Genomic DNA, 7,817 nt, shown 5'->3' on the forward strand with positions numbered 1-7,817 from the left:
AGAGGCAGAGGCATTCATGTCTCTGAGTGTTTCAGGCTAGCCTGGACTACAGAGTGCATTCCAAGACAGGCTACAAAGCTAAACAGAGAAACCCTGCTTTGAAAAAAATAGAAAAACAAACAAACAAACAAAAAACTGTGATAAGGGGAAAAAAAAAAGATGTTTAATGAACCAAAACCCAAGAGGCTATGATTTGTCTTGTGAGGGAATTTTCTGGACTGAATCACTGGAATTAGGAAAGCCCACCTCAACTCAGATTATTTGAGATGCGGGAATTCATCTTAAATCTTAGCTGTACCTTCTGTTGGCAGCCTGTATAAAGGACATGGAAGAAGGAAACTCTTTTGTCTTTGCTATTTCTCTTCTTGCTCTTGTTCTCATTGGCAAGGTCATCCCTTCACTTGTGTAATACCTGACTTTTGGAGTTAACTATTAAGAGGACTGGCAGGTAAAGGACCTTTTGTATTATTTATGTGGCAAGCAAGTTGTTGACACTGTGATATGTATAGTATTTAGAGAGCATGAGGAATTATAATGAGTATGTTAAGAGAGATTCCAAAGAGTGTATAAAATGAGGATGAGGAAGACATAAAAATTAAATGGATCTTAGTGAATCCTAGACTAGTGAAGATGCCCTGTATGTAAAGTTTTTTAGATTTGTAGCTAGGAATATGGTTCAGATAAGAATTATTCTCAACTGAGTTGGGAGGAATCCTACAGATGAAGTCAGGAAGTGTGATATCATTCATGGTCTGGCTTCACTGTAGCATCTTTCCTGTGTTGGAATTAAAATCCCTTCAATCGCAGGTGTTACATGAGAGGAGACCAAGAGATGGAGCCTACTGTTTCCACTTAGGCAATTTCCTTTGCCTCCAAAGTCATTGCCAGATCCTGGAAAGCCTTAACCTGAGATGATAGGATCATCAAAGCCATTTAGAAACTGCCTTTGAGAATACCAGGGCCAAAAAGGCAGACGATTTGCTTCATTTAAGTGAGTGTTTGGGGTGTGAGCTAAGCTGTTTCAGAGCTCTCTGATCTTCCTCTTTGGGGGTCTGAGGACTAGGAAGTGTGGGTACAGGATGAAGGCAACAATTAATAAATACAACCTGAGGAGGTTGTATTTTCACTTTCCTGAATTCTTTTTTTAGCTTTATACTCCATTTTTAGCAGAGTTAATTGCTTTCTTGATGTCCAGTTTTTTGAGTTCTTTACTTATTTAAGATATTATCCATCTATAGTGTGAGTAGTTGGCAAAAATCTTTTCCTATTCTGTAAATTGTTACTTTGTTCTTGTGATGGTTTCCATTGCCAAACAGATGCTTTTCAATTCAATGAGATTCCATTTATTAATTGTTGCTTTTAGGGACTGTACTACTGGTGTCTGTTTAGAAGTCCTTTCCCATGTCTAGGAGTTCAAGATTGTTTCCCACTTTCTCTTTTATTAGGTTCAGTGTATGTGGTTTTATATTAATGTGTTTGATCCACATGCAGTTGAATTTTATGCAAGGTCATAAGTATGGATCTATTTTCTGTGTTCTGTGTTTTGAGGACATTATCAATGTGTCACATCAAAACAATTACAGTATGATCCTAGAAAAATACAGTGGTCCACCTACACTGCAACAGGACTTACTCCTACCTAAAAAGGTTTTTTGTTGTTGTTGTTTGTTTGTTTTTGTTTCCCTGTGGTTTATTTATTTATTTTTGGTTTTGGTTTGTTTTTTTCAAGAAAGGTTTTCTCTGAGTAACATCTCTGGCTGTCCTGGAACTCACTGTGTAGACCATACTGACCTTGAACTCACAGAGATCCTCCTGCCTCCTGAGTGTTAGGACTAAAGGAATGGGCCACCACCCATGGCCTAAACACAAGGTTTTTAAATAGGCCTGTGGATAACAGGTAAGCTGCTTACCTGTTTTTATCAATGGCACAGTATCAAACCCTTGACTTTAAATAATTGATCTATTCCTTTCAGGTTACCAGGTGACTTTTTCTGCATTTTATTTTTTGGAACATCACAATCTTGCCTTCATGATTTTTTACTCTTCTCTTCCCTACATAAAATAATCATCACAAAGTAGAATGGGTCCAATATGAGTTTCTGTTTCTTTCTCAGTGAAATCCTGCCTTAGATGCCAGGCACTCACTCTCCCAGCAAACTTTCATCCTCCAGCCCCAAAGCACATTAAATCCTTATATGATAATCTGTTATTTAAAAGGGTATACTATGTTCAAATTACTTTTAGAGAGGTTAATCATGGCAGAAATTGGAAGCATTAGGATCAGAAGTTCAAGGCCAGCATCACTTACAATGTGAATCCCAGATCACCAATATTTTGTGGCCCTATTTTTGAAAAAGAAAAAAATGGAAAGAGCTATTTCTCAGTTTGCAGAGTACTTGCTTAGCATGTACTAGGTCTTGGTTTCAATCTTTAGCACCTCAGATAATCAGGTGTGGTGTCACATGCCTGTAATTCCAGTACTCAGGGGGCAGATGCAGACACTAAAGGTCATACTTAACTACACATTGAGTAGCAGACCAGCCTGGGATACAGGTGAATGTTTCTCAAAATAATAATAATAATAATTGTAATAATAATTTTAAGGAATTCAGGAGTTTGTGATTGATATCCACCTTGCTTCTTCACTTACAGTAGTGCACAGTCTCTTAAATATCAAACATGGTTTCTTCTTTTAGGCACGTGTTACTTGCTATGTAGTTGATGCCTGTGTTTAGAATCTTGCAGGTTTCCCACACCAATGAGACAATAAATCAAAATTCAGTATAGAAGTACCAAATACCATGTGGCAGGAGAGCGTACTGTAGTCACCAACAGGGGATTGCAAGCAATAAACCCAAGAATTCAAGGAGACTGTAGTAGGTCAGGCCAGTCTGAGAATTTTACCTTCTAGAGAGCATGGTGTGGTGGGGAAGACAACAGAACAGGTGGGGCCAGGAAAGCAACCCTTCTCATTTGATAATATACAGACTCATTAATCAAAGTAATTATTATGAGGACCAATTACATAAAAGACTGAAGCAGAAACATCACAAATTCACACTGTCCCAGGACAACTTAATGGAACCCCAACTCAAAATCAAACAATCAAATAAAAACCAAAATCCATACAAACAAAGACCCCTGCTGTGGCCCAGTGAGATTCTTGTGTCATCATTTTCTCTGTGCCCCACATCTACTTGTTCCAACCCATCAGCCTGCAGATGTTGAGGGTATAATATTTTTGGAGGATACTTGCTCCCTGTTTATGCCATCCCATAAATGCACTTTTACTATTGACTATCAATTAATTTATCCAGAATAATTTGTGGAATGAAAACTGTAAACTCACACCTATTACTTAGAAAGATCAAAGGGTCCCTTTTTTGTTTTTTGGACATTCTGTTCTGTAACACAATTTGCTAAACTGTCTCATCAGTAGAGAACCCAGAGCCAGATATTGGGGTGACTGTTGAAAGATGAGAGAATCAAAACAAGCCAGCCATGTTCTTACCTCTATGAAATCCTCAGCCTTAAGAAGAGCAGTTCCTGTTTCCTCACACCTTATATACCTTTCTCTGCCTTGACATCACTTCTTGGGATTAAAGGCCTGTGTGCCCCCAGTACTGGGATCAAAGGTGTGTTCCACCACTGCTTGGCTCTGTTTCCAATATGTCTTTGAACTCAAGAAATCTAGATTGATCTCTGCCTCTCAAGTGATAGTATTAAGGGTGTGTGTCACCACTGTCTGGCCTCTATGTCTAATCTAGTAGCTGGTACTGTCCTCTTAACCCCAGATTAATTTATTAAAGTGCAAAATATAAAACCACATTTCCCCTTTTTTGTCTAAAATTGAAGGTGATAACTAATGTAAGAAAAATCATAAACAATAAGCACAATAAGTATGTACAATATATTCAGTCAAGAATTACATTAACAATATCCATTTCATTAACGTTTGTCAAATTCAGACAAAAAACTTCATTATTTATCCTACCTTTGTGAGTCCAAAATGTTCCTATTCACTTTTTATCCTAACTTGTATTATCAAAAGAAAACTATCCTTTGATGTCCTTCTTACTCATACACTTTACACCTCTGTAGTGAGTTTCTTTTCTGAATTTGAATTTGTTAACAAGGAAAACTATAACTATCTAATCTTCAACTCCCTCAGAGATCCAAGAAGGACATAATATTAACTGCGTAAGCAGGAAGTATAATCAAGTGACTTCCAAAAAATGTGAGAAATGACAGAAACATCTGGCTGCTCGGAGAGTCACCCAAGTTTCCTCTGCAATGTTGGGACATCCATCTTCAGCCTACAAGCCTAGCACATCTGACAGACTATCTGTGAAGCAGGATTTTCTAAAGAGCCTTTCTACCTTGTCTTGGCATGGATTCGAAGTCCTTTTTTTGTGTGTCCTGCTTGTCCATTTTGGACAGCATGCTGTCAGCAATCAAGACAAGGTCACTTTCTTGCCCAATGGCTAACTTTGGCCACAGTGAAAGTAAACTCCATATGCAGTTTCTTCAATGCCCATCATCTTCTCTGAAGTAGATTGGTGCTTCTAGGAGCAGACATGTCTTATTGTCACAAAAAAAGAAAAAAACTCTATGTTATGAAAACATCTTAAATGCCATATTCTATAGATCTCTGAAGTGTTTCAAGATGACCTGTATATCTAAGATGTGTCTCTGTTTGACCTTAAAAACATACCTAACCTGACTACATGTTCCATTATTATAGGTGACTAAATACTAACTTGAATTTCTTTATATCCTAATTAGTTGGTAATAACTTTCAAGTACTAGTCATTTGCATTACATTACTAAGTGAGTTGTACAGGTACAATACATTGAACAAGATTAGAAATATATGTACAGTATTTTCTAACAGAATCATTCTCAAATTTGTATCAATATATATAATTTGTATACAATATACAAAAATACAAACATGTAGTTGCTTTCTAAAAGTAGATTCAATAATCTACCATTTTGTCTTTCATATCCATATCCTCTCTTATTTCTTTTCAGAGTAGATTCAATAATCTAACCTTTATTCAACATAATAACTTGTAACCAACCATCCTAAACAGTGACAAGTATCCATAACCTGTTGAATGACCAAAAACCACCCACTCTACCTCTTGGGAATGTGAGTGTCATGTTCTTATAATTAATTCCTGCTGTCTGAGGGTGAAAGCATCTTTAGGGGATCCTGAAAAAAAAAACTGGGTTGATTGTCAAGTCCTGGGAGAGGTGGCTGTATCATCTGCTCTCCTGTCTCTGCATAATAAAAAAGTGCAGGGCTTGTCTCTAGTCCTTGTTTGAGTAGTCTGTCAGGCTAGATCATCTCAGCTAGCCATCTTGAAATTGTCCTGAGCAGTTTGTCTCATAGCCAGTCCCAAGTTTGCAATACAACATGTTCCATTCTTCTTCACCAGGGTATTCTTTTATTTCAAATCTCTGTGTGTAATAGCTGACTTTCCTTGGGTACCAACAATCTCCATATGAAGATGGGCAAGTAGAAGCTTGATCATCCCTTCCACTGTAACAGTATATCTATTTAAGTAATCTTAAAGGATCCATGCTCATGGTACTCCGATACCAGCCAAAAACTAACTAGTAATGTCTCTCTGTTGAGACTATGTCATTAAACCCTGGGTTTGCTGGAGACTTGACTTACAAAGAGTAAGATGGAAGAACAGTCCATCAAGGTGGACTCCTTTGGTCAACCCCAAGCCGTCACATGTTTGCACACAAACACACACATCACACACACACACACACACACACACACACACACACACACACCTGCACACACAGGTGCTTCCATAGGTATGCAAAGAGGCATAAACACACAGAAAACACATATACATGAAAAGAAGAGAAAACATGTTTTTGACAAGAAATTTTGACTTAGAGTCTTAATAGAGTATTGATTGGTTCATTCAATGCAAATGGCACAGGGGTAATTTGTGTTTATTTCATAAACACTCTCCTTTGGTCTAATTAAGGGCAGAAGGGAACGAGATTCTCATTCAAGTCTTTATGTTCTTATTTTCAGTGATTATTTTTACCTTTAGCCTGGACAGGTAGAAGCTCATTAAGTTCTAGCTCATGTAATTTAACTCTTTAGTTACAAAGTACTAATTGTTCAGGTTTAAAGTTCACAGACATCTTTTCAATCCATTTATAATTAGATAGAGAGAATGAAATTGATGGAGGAAAACAATATTCCAAATTTTGACAGTCTCTGGTGTGTGACTTACAGGCCTCCATAACAAACAGGACAGCAAAGGATATAATATTATTTCTGTGCTATGAATATGTCAGCCTGCAAGATACGAGTTATTATAAAATGACAAAAATAACTGAAATGCTACTAAAATCCATGTAAGGTTAAAGCAACAGAAAATAAAGATAGGCAATTGTGTTGTCTTCTGATATGAATTTTGTTTAAATCCATGTTTTATTGACTAATAAAACTCTAAGATATGGTATTCAACTCTGAAAATATTATAGCTTTGAAGCTTGTTTGCAAGTGTGCAATATACTGTCACATAGTCATGTCATCTGTGGAATTTTATGAGATTTCCCACCAACATTACCTCTGAGAGCTCTCAAACTCCTACACCTTTCTCTTAACTGGAGATGTGGTTATCCATTATTATTACTTAAACAAAGTGTGCTATGATTGTTATTGACATATTTTTAACAGCTTGAGAATCTGAACTCGCTGAAAGCAGGCACCATGATGCATTTATCTTTTAATTCCCAGCATTTACCATAATACAGGTTCAATCAATATTTGGAAAGATAAAGTGATTTTTCCTAGCATATCAAAAATATGTATAACCTGTTTCAAAGATATGAGTCATGTTAACCATAGATAATTACTTAAATATTGTACCCTGGCTTAATGACAAGACTATATTGAGAATTTATTGTAGCTTTGTACACATTAATGTTTGAAATGCCAAAATTCCATGATTTCCTTAAATTACCTTTCATGGGTCAATTGGTCCTGAGAGACAAAATCAATTCTACACGTCATTAGGACTTTGTATGCTTGAATAGCTATAAAAGTTTCTTTCTGTGACTCTTCTCCCTTTCCCCCTCCAGAGCATCCTGCCTCTGGGTCCTGCCCTGGGACACAACCAGTCCCTGGGAACCCCCACCAATTGCTGCCCCATTGCCAGCCTACAGGGAAGACTGCTGCAGGCAGGCTTCCCCACGAACACCCCTATCAGACCTTTGCAATCTGCAAAACCTATGCCCTATCCCAGATCCGACTGACCCTTGCAACCTCAGTGGCTTCCCGAGACACAGAATCCACCTGTTCTGATTGATCCAAGAGGTGAGTGGCTCTTCTCCCACTCAGAGAGTCCTGCCTCTGGGGCCTAGGTCCTGTGGCACAACCCATACCTAGGGACCCCTGATCATTGCAGCCCCAGTTGCCCAGCAGCAGGGAAGACTCCTGCTGGCAGACTTCCCCACCAACACCCCCCCAATTGGATCCTGCAATCTACAATACCCATTCCTTACCCTAAGGCCACCCATCCCCCTCCAACCTCAGTGGCTTCCTGAGACACAGAATACACCAGCTCTAGTTGGACCAAAAGCAGCTCCCTGAGACAGAATCCTCCAGCTCCATTTAGATCAATAGCTACTATTGGACCAAGAGTAGCCCCCTGAGACACAGACACAGCGAGCACAGAATGGACCAAGTACAGCTCGCTCAGACACAGGCACCTCTTGCACCTATTGGAGGAAGAGATAGGTAGACACCAATGTAAAAATACATACAACAAAAT

The sequence above is a fragment of the Peromyscus eremicus genome, chromosome 18 (genome assembly GCF_949786415.1).
Source record: "Peromyscus eremicus chromosome 18, PerEre_H2_v1, whole genome shotgun sequence".
NCBI classification, from domain to species: domain Eukaryota; kingdom Metazoa; phylum Chordata; class Mammalia; order Rodentia; family Cricetidae; genus Peromyscus; species Peromyscus eremicus.